This window comes from Hordeum vulgare, chromosome 5H (genome assembly GCF_904849725.1).
Source record: "Hordeum vulgare subsp. vulgare chromosome 5H, MorexV3_pseudomolecules_assembly, whole genome shotgun sequence".
Lineage (NCBI taxonomy): Eukaryota > Viridiplantae > Streptophyta > Magnoliopsida > Poales > Poaceae > Hordeum > Hordeum vulgare.
Genome location: NC_058522.1, coordinates 293,429,954 through 293,442,702, shown reverse-complemented (window position 1 = coordinate 293,442,702; position 12,749 = coordinate 293,429,954). Strand labels below are relative to the sequence as shown.

The window sequence follows — 12,749 nt, the reverse complement described above, 5'->3', positions numbered from 1 at the left end:
CATTAGATATCTAGGGACTCCAAATCTAGGGAAAATAACTTCTTTAAGCATCCTGATAGAGGTGTTGTGATCGGCAGTACTAGTGGGGATAGCTTCTACCCACTTAGTAACGTAATCAACAGCAACTAGGATATGAGTATACTCGTTGGATTTTGGAAAATGTCCCATATAATCAAAGCCCCAGACATCAAATGGTTCAATGACAAGTGAATAGTTCATAGGCATTTCCTGACGTTTACCGATATTACCTATTCTTTGACATTCGTCACAAGACAAGACAAACTTATGGCCATCCTTGAAGAGAGTGGGCCAATAGAAACCTGATTGCAATACCTTTTGTGCAGTTCTATCTCCCGCATGGTGTCCTCCATAGGCCTCGGAGTGACACTTCTGTAGGATCTGTCCCTGCTCATGTTCAGGTACACAACGTCTAATAACACCATCTACTCCTTCCTTATAAAGGTGAGGATCATCCCAAAAGTAATGTCTCAAGTCAAAGAAGAATTTCTTTTTTGCTGGTATGTGAAACTAGGTGGTATATATTTGGCAACAATATAGTTAGCATAATCAGCATACCATGGTGCACTACGTGAATCATTGATGACATTCAATTGCTCATCGGGAAAGCTATCATCAATAGGTTGTGGGTCATCAAGAACGTTCTCCAACCAAGACAAGTTATCTGCTACGGGGTTATCAGCACCCTTCCTGTCGACAACGTGCAAATCAAATTCTTGTAGAAAGAGAACCCATCTGATAAGTCTAGGTTTAGCGTCTTTCTTCTCCATGAGGTACTTAATAGCAGCATGGTTAGTGTGAATAGTGACTTTGGAATCAACTATGTAAGACCTGAACTTTTCACATGCAAACACGACTGCTAAAAATTCCTTTTCCGAAGTAGCATAGTTTCTTTGGGCACTGTCTAGAGTTTTACTAGCATAGTGAATAACATTCAGCTTCTTATCAACTCTTTGCCCTAGGACAACACCAACAGCATAATCGCTAGCATCACACATGATTTCAAAAGGCAAGTTCCAATCAGGTGGTTGAACAATAGGTGCAGTTATCAAAGCCTTCTTAAGTATTTCGAAGGCTTCCTCACAATCATCGTCAAAAACAAAAGGAATATCCTTTTGCAAGAGATTGGTAAGAGGCCTAGAATTCTTAGAGAAGTCTTTAATGAACCTTCTATAGAAACCAGCATGACCAAGGAAACTTCTTATACCTTTGATATCTTTGGGGTATGGCATTTTCTCGATTGCATCAACCTTAGCCTTATCGACTTCAATACCTCTAACAGAAATTTTATGACCTAAGACGATGCCTTCATTAACCATAAAGTGTCACTTCTCCCAATTCAAGACAAGATTGGTATCTTTACATCTCTGCAAGACCCGATCAAGGTTGCTGAGGCAATCATCAAAAGAAGGCCCGTAAACGGAGAAGTCATCCATGAAAACCTCGACAATCTTTTCACGAAAGTCACAGAATATAGCCATCATACATCTTTGAAAGGTGGCAAGTGCATTACATAAGCCAAAGGGCATACGTCTATAAGCAAAGGTACCGAAAGGGCAGGTGAAAGTGGTTTTCTCCTGATCAGATTGTGCAACTGGTATTTGGGAGAAACCAGAATAACCGTCTAGAAAGTAGAAGTGTGTGTGTTTAGATAGTCTTTCTAGCATTTGGTCGGTAAAAGGCAAAGGGTAATGATCTTTCCTAGTGGCTTTATTCAATTTCCTAAAATCGATCACCATCCTATAGCCAGTGATAATCCTCTGTGGGATCAATTCATCCTTATCATTTGGGACAACGGTAATGCCTCCCTTCTTAGGTACACAATGCACCGGACTTACCCAATCACTATGAGCAACATGATAGATAATACCCGCTTCCAGGAGCTTTAGTATTTCTTTTCTTACTACCTCTTTCATCTTAGGATTCAATCTCTGTTGATGATCAGCAACTGGTTTGGAATCAGGATCAGTTTTAATCTTGTGCTGGCATAGAGTGGAACTAATGCCCTTGAGATCATCAAGAGTATATCCAGTAGCAGCACGGTCCTTCCTCGGAGTTTTTAGTAACTTCTTTTCTTCATGCTCTGAGAGGCTAGCACTAATAATAACAGGATATATATCTTTTTCATCAAGATAAGCATACTTAAGAGTATCTGGAAACTGTTTAAGCTCGAACACATGATCGCCCTTTGATGGGGGTGGTTCCCCAAGCAGTTCAACGGGCAAATTATTCTTAAGGATAGGATATTGTTCTAAGACAGCTCTATCTATCTCATCCCTTTCATCCATATGCATATCATTTTCATGCTCAAGCAAGTATTGCTCTAAAGGATCAGTAGGAGGCACGGCAATAGAAGCTAAGGCAATAGTTTCATCCTTACTAGGCAACTCTTTTTTATGAGGTTGTCTACCAAACTTGGAGAAATTGAACTCGTGTGACACACCTTCAAAGCCAACAGTGACAGTTTGCTTCTCACAATCAATATGAGCATTGACAGTATTGAGAAAAGGTCTGCCAAATATGATGGGACAAAAGCTATCTTGAGTGGTAGCAAGAACGAGGAAATCAGCAGGATACTTCGTTTTACCACACAAGACTTCAACATCCCTAACAATTCCCACAGGGCAGATAGTATCTCTATTGGCAAGCTGAATAATGACATCAATAGGCTCTATCTCAATAGGTGCAATCTCGTCTTTTATTTCATCATATAAGGATTGAGGTATTGCACTAACACTAGCACCCACATCACATAAACCATGATAACAATGATCTCCTATCTTAAAAGAAACAACAGGCGTGCCAACAACAGGCCCATGTTTGTCTCTAGCGTGAGGTTTAGCAATTCTAGCAGCATCTTCACATAAGTGAATATCATGGCCATAAACATTGTCGGACAGCAGATCTTTGATAATAGCAATACTAGGTTCAACTCTAATTTGCTCAGTGTAGGTGTTCTAATGTAGCCTCTACGTATCACAGTTGAAGCTTTAGAATGATCCTTTATCCTAACAGGGAAAGGTGGTTTCTCAATGTAAGCACTGGGAACAATAGGATCATTATAGGCAATGACTTTCTCTTCAACTGGATTGGGCTTAACTACATTGACTTCTAAAGGAGGATGATATTTAAACCACTTCTCTTTGGGGAGATCTATATGAGCAGCAAATGATTCACACAGTGAAGCTACTATCTCAGAGTCAAGTCCATACTTAGCGCTAAAATCACAAAAAGTATTTGTTTCAACAAAGGATTTTACGCAATCAAACTTGAAATTCATACCTGACTCCTTACCTTCTTCAAGCTCCCAATCTTCAGAGTTGCGTTTAATTCTCTCCAATAAATTCCATTTGAACTCAATATCTCTCTTCATAAAAGAACCGGTACAAGAAGTGTCAACCATGGTGCGATCATCATGAGAAAGCCGAGCATAGAAGTTCTGAATGATAGTTTCTCTCGAGAGCTCATGATCGGGGCATGAATATAACATTGATTTAAGCCTCCCCCAAGCTTGAGCGATGCTTTCTCTGTCACGAGGCCAAAAATTATAAATATAATTCCGATCACGATGTACTAGATGCATAGGATAAAACTTTTGATGAAATTCCAATTTCAACCGGTTGTAGTTCCACGATCCAGTATCATCACATAGCCTATACCATGTCAACGCCTTATCCCTCAAAGACAAAGGAAAGACCTTCTTCTTGACCTCATCCTCGGGCAAACCTGCAAGCTTAAATAAACCACAAACTTCATCTACATAGATTAGATGCGAGTCTGGATGTGATGTTCCATCTCCTGTAAAAGGATTAGCCAGAAGTTTCTCAAGCATACCCGAAGGAAATTCAAAGAAAATATTTTCAGTAGGTGCAGCAGGTTGAGGAGCAACTCTTTGTGCTTCCGTTCGAGATGAAGATACCCCGAACAAGCCCCTCAAAGGATTAGTTTCCATAGTGACAAGTGACAATAAATTTCAGCACACTATATGAATGTATCCTTACCAAGTTCCACTTATCAAAGGCGCTTCATTCCCCGGCAACGGCGCCAGAAAAGAGTATAGATGACCCACAAGTGTAGGGGATCTATCGTAGTCCTTTCGATAAGTAAGAGTGTCAAACCCAACGAGGAGCAGAAGGATCTGACAAGTGGTTTTCAGCAAGGTATTCTCTGCAAGCACTGAAACTATCGTAACAGATAGTTGTGTGGTAAGATGATTCATAGCAAGTAGCCAGTAACAAAAGTAACAACGGTGCATCAAAGTGGCCCAATCCCTTTTGTAGCAAGGGACAAGCCTGGACAAAGTCTTATAGGAGGAAAAGCGCTCCCGAGGACACACGGGAATTTCTATCATGCTAGTTTTCATCATGTTCATATGATTCACGTTCGTTACTTTGATAGTTTGATATGTGGGTGGACCGGCGCTTGGGTACTGCCCTTACTTGGAAAAGCATCCCACTTATTATTAACCCCTCTCTCAAGCATCCGCAACTACGAAAGAAGAATTAAGACAAAGTCTAACCATAGCATTAAACTAGGGGATCCAAATCAGCCCCTTACTAAGCAACGCATAAACTAGGGTTTAAGCTTCTGTTACTCTAGCAACCCATCATCTACTTACTACTTTCCAATGCCTTCCTCTAGGCCCAAATAATGGTGAAGTGTTATGTACTCGACGTTCACATAACACCACTAGAGGAAAAACAATATACAACACATCAAAATATCGAACAAATACCAAATTCACATGACTACTTATAGCATGACTTATCCCATGTCCTCGGGAAGAAAAGTAACTACGCACAAAGCATACTCTTACTCATGACGAGAGAGGTAATGAATAGCATCAAAGATCTGAACATAAACTCTTCCACCAAGTAATCCAACTAGCATCAACTACAAAGAGTAATTAACACTACTAGCAACCTTACAAGTACCAATCGGAGTCGCGAGACAGAGATTGGTTACAAGTGATGAACTAGGGTTTGGAGATGAGATGGTGCTGATGAATATGTTGATGGTGATGAGTCCCCTCCGCTGAGAGGAGTGTTGGTGATGACGATGGCGACGATTTCCCCCTCCGGGAGGGAAGTTTCCCCCGCAGGATCGTCCTGCCGGAGCTCTAGATGGGTTCTGCTCAAGTTCCGCCTCGTGGCGGCGGAAAATCCTCCGAAAAGCCTCCTCTTGATTTTTTCAGACCGAAACCCTTATTGTAGCAAAAGAGGGGGGTCAGTGGGCCAGTAGGGAGCCCACAAGCCCCCTAGGCGCGGCCAGGGGGGTGGCCGCGCCTAGTAGGCTTGTGGCCACCTGCTGGCGCCCCTCTAGCACTTCTTCGGCCCGGTATTTTTTATAAATCCCCAAAAAAATCCACGTTAATTTTCACGGCTTTTGGAGTTGCGTAGAATAGGCATCTCAAACTTGCTCCTTTTTCAGGCCAGAATTCCAGCTGCCGGCATTCTCCCTCTTCATGTAAACCTTGCAAAATAAGGGAGAAAAGGCATAAGTATTGTACCGTGAAGTGAAATAACATCCCAAAAAGCGATAAATATCAACATGAAAGCATGTTGCAAAATGGACGTATCATGGCGCCATGGCCCTCTTGGGCTGGCCTCGCCAGCCCACTGAGGGCTGGTGCGCCACCCTAGGGTCGCTCGGCTCACTCCCGGGTGGGTGGGCCCCTCCCGGTGAATACCCGAAACCCATTCGTCACTCCCGGTACACTGCCGGTAATGCCTGAAAACTTTCCGGTGACCAAATGAAACCATCCTATATATCAATATTCGTTTCCGGACTATTTCGGAAACCCTCGTGACGTCCGTGATCTCATCCGGGACTCTGCACAACCTTCGGTCACCAACACATATAACTCAACTATACTAAACCATCATCGAACCTTAAGTGTGCACACCCTGCGGGTTCGAGAACTATGTAGACATGACCCGAGACACTCCTCGGTCAATATCCAATAGCGGGACCTCGATGTCCATATTGGATCCTACATATTCTAATAAGATCTTATGGGTTGAACCTCTGTGCCTAGGATTCATATAATCCCGTATATCATCCCCTTTGTCCTTCGGTATGTTACTTGCCCGAGATTTTATCGTCGGTATCCGTATACCTATTTCAATCTTGTTACCGGCAAGTCTCTTTACTCATTATGTAATACAAGATCCCGTGACTTACACTTGAGTCACATTGCTTGCAAGGCTTTTGTGACGTTTGATACATAAGGTATTCCTATGGTGTCAGTGAGTTACATGATCTCATGGTCATAGGAATGAATACTTGACACGCAGAAAACAATAGCAACAAAACGACATGATCACATGCTACGTTTATAGTTTGGGTCTATTCCTTCACATGATTCTCCTAATGATGTGATCTAGTTATCAAGTGACAACACTTGCGTATGGTCAGAAAACCTTAACCATCCTTGATCAACTGGCTAGCCAACTAGAGGCTTGCTAGGGACATTGTTTTGTCTATATATCCACACATGTATTTATGCTTTCATTCAATACAATTATAGCATGGATAATAAACGATTATCTTGAAACAGGAAATACAATAATAACTATTTTATCATTGCCTCTAGGGCATATTTCCAACAACACTTCCTTCATGGCTTTCCTCATGTTCTAAATGATATCTGCTTGGTTTTGAAGAATGCACCTTTGCTCCTTGGCAAGCTTTAGCTTTTCCATACTTATCTCAATATTTTGCCTGATCCTCAAGTTCTTTCTTCTTTTTATTTAGATCATTGATTGCCTCACTGGTATACTACATGTCATGAGACATCTTGCTATCTTGATAGTCAAAATGCTTGGATACATCTTCCACCAACTGGCTGTAGCTGTTTGACACGAAGTCAATTTCCTTCTTTAGCTTGCCCACCTCTTTCTCATGAACTTGTTTGTCCTTCACCCTACCCAAGTTCTGCTCATGGTACATGTCCCAAATCCTTGCTAGGCACCTTTGTAGAATCTCTGGCCAAGTACCATCCACCCACTCCACCACCCCACAGTTGACACCTTCATCCTATAGAAGCTGTTTTTTAAAATTAAGCACCTTACTAACAAACTTAGTACATATAACGGAAGTCATAAACTCAGTTTAGTTAAGTCAAAACCTATGTTTAGATCAATGCTCTCTGAATTCAGCTACCAGAATCTATAATTTTACAAATCTAAGCACATAGCACCTTATTTAGCAGCAGAGATAAATCCAGTTAACAGTTATATTCAGTTAACAGATATATTTAGTTAACAACTACTATATTCAGTTAACAGTTAACACTTGTTCTCGGTTTCAGTCAAGTGTTTAAATTCAGTTAACAATAAGGCACTTGTCTCCACACATCACGCATCTATGCACAACTTAATACCTGCTGCACCGCACATCTCCACCAGCAAAACACATCACACACCACACATCTCCACCAGCAAAACAAGCAAGCGTTCAAGATTTAATACCTGCTGCACAGGACAACCGAGGAATCGCCTCCCAGTCAAAGTACCTTCGAAAGCTACCATCTTCTTCGGCCTCTGATGATGCATCATGCACGTCACCTCAGATGCAGTGAAAGAACCACAAAAAGATGGATCCTCCATAGTGTCGGGGGTTTCCTGCAAAAGAAACTTGGAATCAAACCAAATGAAACTTGGAATCTCGAATTTGGATGACCTAACCGTAACCCTAACTATGTTCCATCATTAAGTACTTACAAAGAGATGAGTATCCATTGAAACCATGCGTACGTCTTCGTCCGAGCTCTCCTCGTCATTCCAGGATGCCATCCTCAAGTTCTACCGGCAACAATGTCGGCGACGGCGACGGCGATATGCTCAGAGGACGAGGGAAGAGTGAGAGGATGAGGATGAGTGAGCGAGCGAGGAGGGAGAGAGTGGCTGAGCTCGCTCTCACCATGGGCCCACTTATTGGACCACCAACAGCCGCTTCCGACCGCACACGCGCCGTTAATGACAGTTAATGCGCGGTCGTCCACCGTTGGCCACGCTGGCGCCTGAACTATGTGCCGGGCTTGGCAGAAACGGGGTTAAACGCGGCGAAGTGGGTGGTTAGACGACTTGGTAGTTTTTTTGCGACGGATTACAAAAAAAGTGGTAGTTTTCCGTGCAAAATCGTAAAGTGGTCGTTTCTGGACACGTTTCCCTGAAATGTGGTAGTTTTTCGTTAAATACTCAGTGTGATGCCACCAGACGAGAAGCTAGAGCTACACAACTGAGCTTTGTAATATACCTGGGCGTGTTTCCTTTTCTCTAAAAACAACTGAAATACTACTATTGGCATCCATGTCCGTGTTTTGCCAATAGAACGTGATCCCTTTGTAACACCCCATCTATGGACCGTCACCCTATACTTCGTAGCTGGGCCTGGGCTACGAGAGGGCCCGTTCATTGGAGGTTAGTTCCCACATGACACAAACTACATATGCAATCGAGACACCAGACGGACTGCACCGCGTGTGGTGAGGCAACGACACCTAATCCAAGCACCGGTTGTGCCAACGCAATAGATTTCCGACGTTGTGAGTCCGAGTGTTGCCGTCGGGTGGCAGACTCCCGGGAGCGACGGAGCGCAGGCCGTGGACGGAGATCTCCTCCTCGGGGCTGTGTGGGATGAGCTCATGGTCGATGGATCTAGAGGTGAAGGACTCGAATCCGCTACCCGCCAATGACGAAGAAAGGCATAGATCGGCGAAGGTGAGGTGAGGTGGCAGATGGGAGTCAACGAGAGTTGTCGTGGTTTTATCATGACAAATGTCCTCGTGAAAAACTTAGGTGTGAGGCCGTCGTCATGGGATGATCTGGGCCCAGGCAGCCGAGGCCATTGCCTGGGGCATACGATTTTTTCTAAGCCTATATTTAAATAAAAAATTGGTTTGGCCTCGGGCACAGCCCACTTACAAGCCCAGTTAGGCAGGCCAACTGGCCGAGCCGCAAGTGCCCAGGCCATCGTTGCTTCCTGCCCGCACGACCACAAGCACGGATGGGCGAACTAGCGAAATTCCCTATTTGACGCTCTCTGCGTCACCGTGTCGATGCTTCCCACAGGGGCATCGAGCTATCGTTTGAGAATGGGCCGACCCATTTACATGCCAACACCTCCGGTTTTGGAAATCTTCTATAGGTTTGCATCCGGGTTTTCCGGTTTTGGGAACTTTCTAGAAGATTCACTGAACCGGTTTTTCTTTTTTCTTTTTTGTTTCCTTTTTTCTATTTCTGTTTTAAAAATGTTCTGGATTTTCTAAAAATGTTTTGAAATTTGAAAAAATGTTTCGAAATTTGTAAAATGTTCCAGAGAATTTAAAAAATGTTCAGGAATTCAAAAAAATGTTCCAGATTCAAAAAAATGTTCTGGATCTGAAAAAAATGTTCAGGAATTTAAAAAATGTTCCAAAATTTAAAAAATGTTCCGGAATTTAAAAAAATGTTCTGATATTTTTATTAAAATGTTTCTAATTTTTCAAAAGAAATGTTCCCAAATTTGACAAAAGGTTCCAAAATATGAAAAATGTTTCGGAATTTGAAAAAATATTCTGAAATTTGAAAAAATGTTTCGGAATTTGAAAAAATGTTCCAGAATTTAAAAAATGTTCAGGAATTTTAAAAAACGTTTAGGAATTCAAAAATATGTTCCAGAATTTTAAAAAATGTTTCGAAATTTTAAAAAATGTTCTGATATATTTACTGAATTGTTTCGGATTCTTCAACTACTAGTCGCTAACTTTTTTTTAGTCTTCAGATTCGCTCTGGTCGGTCCAGTCGGGGCTAACTTGGGTCGGTCCAGTCTGAGCGACCCCCTGTGCCCTGTGCGTCCGCTCGGCGGTTGCCGCAACCAGCGACGCGGTCCCCGAACTAGCCACCATTTCTTCCCACGACTTGGACGAACCCTAGGCGAACCTGCGTGCCGCCATCGCTGCCCGCCGCCGCCACTGCTCGGCACCGCCACCCGCCCTCGTGTCGGTCGATCCTATCGTGTCGGACACCCCCTTCCAGTCTGTTGCCCGTCCCTTATATCCCTTGTGCGGCCGTGCGACATCAGGTTGCGCCGCTTCAGGCTGCTGCTCTGTCTGGTGAGGCACGCGAGCGGTGACTCCGACGAGGTACTTGATCCCTTCTGCTTGGCGTCCGGTGAGCTGGTTGTTTGCCAGGAGACTTAATACCTTGATGCCCCTATTTTATTTTCCAAATGCCACTGTTAGATGATAATTTTCATTGCTAGATGCGACCCTTGTTTCTTGATGCCAATGTTTGTTCGATGTGGAAACCTATTTAGACATTTAATAGATGATGCATAATCTATACAATGATGCAGATAATGTTGCACAAAGAACCACGACCATGGGATTGATAAAATGGAGTCCTTTGAGTTTGTTCTCGTTTTGCATATTATGATCAAATTATTAGGCACGACTAACAACGTGTCACAATGCTTGCAACTAAATATTATCTTCGGTGCATTATTAGTTATGCAATATAGATTGATTTTCGTATGCCTTGAAACTAATTCTTTTTACGTAGTTTTTAGCCCTTAATTTCTCGCCTGGGGCGTCGGTCAATCCTGGGTCCGTCACTCGCCGTCACAACTAGGTAGCAGCTTGAGAGGGGTTGATTGAAATCGAGAGACGCGAGTTTATCCAGGTTCGGCCGCTCCGATGGTGGAAAAAACCTACGTCCTGCTTTGTGTGTATTGATGATAATCTCGATTACAAGGGGCTATTTCGCTATCTCGAGTCATGAGGATTTCCAATCTGTCTATCTCTAATGACTTGTTTTGTCTAGACTTCCCTCTTAGGGTGCCCTGTCCCTCCTTGTATAAGTTGAAAGGGTAGGTTTACATGTAGAATCCTACTGAAACTAGGACTAGTCTTTCTTGAATCCTATTCCGAGTTTTGCTTTCTTGTGAGGGAATTCCACCTCTTCCTGGGCCTTCTTTGTGAGCCGGCCGTCCAGGCCTCTCCATGAGTCGCCTTCCACCGTGTTGCACGCTGGGCCTTTGGACTTGTCATCCCGGTAGACCCGGCAAGCAAGGTGACCCATGAGCCGTCATGTGATGGACCGGGTCATTCCTCCTGGCCGAGTCAAACCGTGGGGTATATCCCCAACATTAGCCCCCAGGTTAATTTGAATTTATTCATGGTAAGCTCCCATCTTCCATTGAGTCGGCCTCCAATGCTTTGGCTTGATGAAAAAATTGGGAATAAAAGAAACCATATGATGTTGAGTCGACTTCTATTGCTTTGACTTGGAAAAAATTATCGGGAATAAAGAAATCCATGTGATATTGAGCTGGCTTTCAATGCTTCAGCTCCACCAAGAAATTGAATCTCGACCAGTCAAATTGATCGCTTAAAGGTGTTCTTCCCCCTTTTTTTTTAAATCTCCATTTTACCTGTAACTCCCAAGCTCCGAGTTTATCACTTTATGATGACTTGTTGCTTTGCGTAGAAAAATACCTTGACTGTGTAGCCCCCAAATGCCGGGTCGTCTTGCCTGCAGCAGCCTGGGACATATAATTGTCTTATACTTATAAAACTACAACCAGTGTAGCCCCCAAGTGTCGGGTCATCAGTATGTGATGGGTCGGGTCTTCAATTTGGACCTCATAATCTGTTAAACAGTTGAATAATGTAGCCCCCAAGTGTCGGGTCGCATACGTGCAACGTCTTAGGACCTCAGAAAATTTGATCTGAGTAGTGTAACCCCTAAGTGTCGGGTCGTTTGCGTGCAGCGACTTGAGGCTTATATGTACTTCTCCTTTAAAAACATCATATGATGTAACCTCAAGTTCCGGATAGTTTCCTTGCTGCGACTTAGGACTGTGTGAGAATAATATAACCCATCATAATGCATTTCAGAAGTTCTCTTAAACTTATATGAATCCTTCACCATGGTTTGAAATCTGGATGGATTCCTTGAATAGCATGCCTCCTTTATGCAATCAGTTTCCCAGATGTTTGAAATCTGTAAATTTTCTGATATGACGATTGACAAGTGGGTAAACACAGATGGGATTGATCTCTTCCGCAGACGGCTCCATCCCCCACTTGATGGTATGTGGAGTAAGATGCAAATTGTTGCCAACGGTATTCCTTGTCCGCAGGAACGGATCAGGTTGGCTGGGCTCATAGCTCCACCCGCAAGTTCACTACCAAGTCCATGTATAACCAGCTTGAAAAAAAAACATTACAGGGTGTGACTTTCATTGGATTTGGAAGGCAAAGATACCATTGAAAATCAAAATCTTTCTCTCGCAACTTTGCCGAGATGCTATCTTGACTAGTGATGTCATGAGAAGAAGGAATTGGCATGGTAATAACAAATGTTCGTTCTGTGCTAAGCGTGAGACCTCGCATCACTTGTTCTTTTTATGCCCTACGGCTAGGATGGTGTGGTGGATTGTTGGGGCAGTCTTCGCAATACTACTCCTGGTGCTATGTTTTCTTGCCTGGTGGTTCTAAGTTCTATACTTTTGGCTTGGTTGTTGTTTGTTGGGCTATTTGAAACAGTCGTGATCATGCTACGTTCGAATTTAAACTTCCTAAAACTCCATTTGAGATTGTTTACTCTGCTTGTGTCTTCATTTTTGAACGAATCAAGGACAGCAGGAGAGGGTCCTATTGACATATATATTTCCTTTTCAAAACATTACATCCATGGTTACATCTTTTTTGAGCCAGTTAGGAGTGAGACTCATGTCCTAGAGGC

The 12,749-nt window shown here is 43.1% G+C and overlaps 1 long non-coding RNA gene across 1 annotated transcript; it reads left to right on the top strand.

Moving 5' to 3' along the window:
* The first annotated feature begins 9,663 nt into the window (after window positions 1–9,663).
* LOC123397889 lies at window positions 9,664–12,519 on the top strand. Its single transcript, XR_006610035.1, has 2 exons — window positions 9,664–10,144; window positions 12,050–12,519. It is a non-coding gene; the product is annotated as an uncharacterized LOC123397889 (long non-coding RNA).
* Window positions 12,520–12,749: the final 230 nt, after the last annotated feature.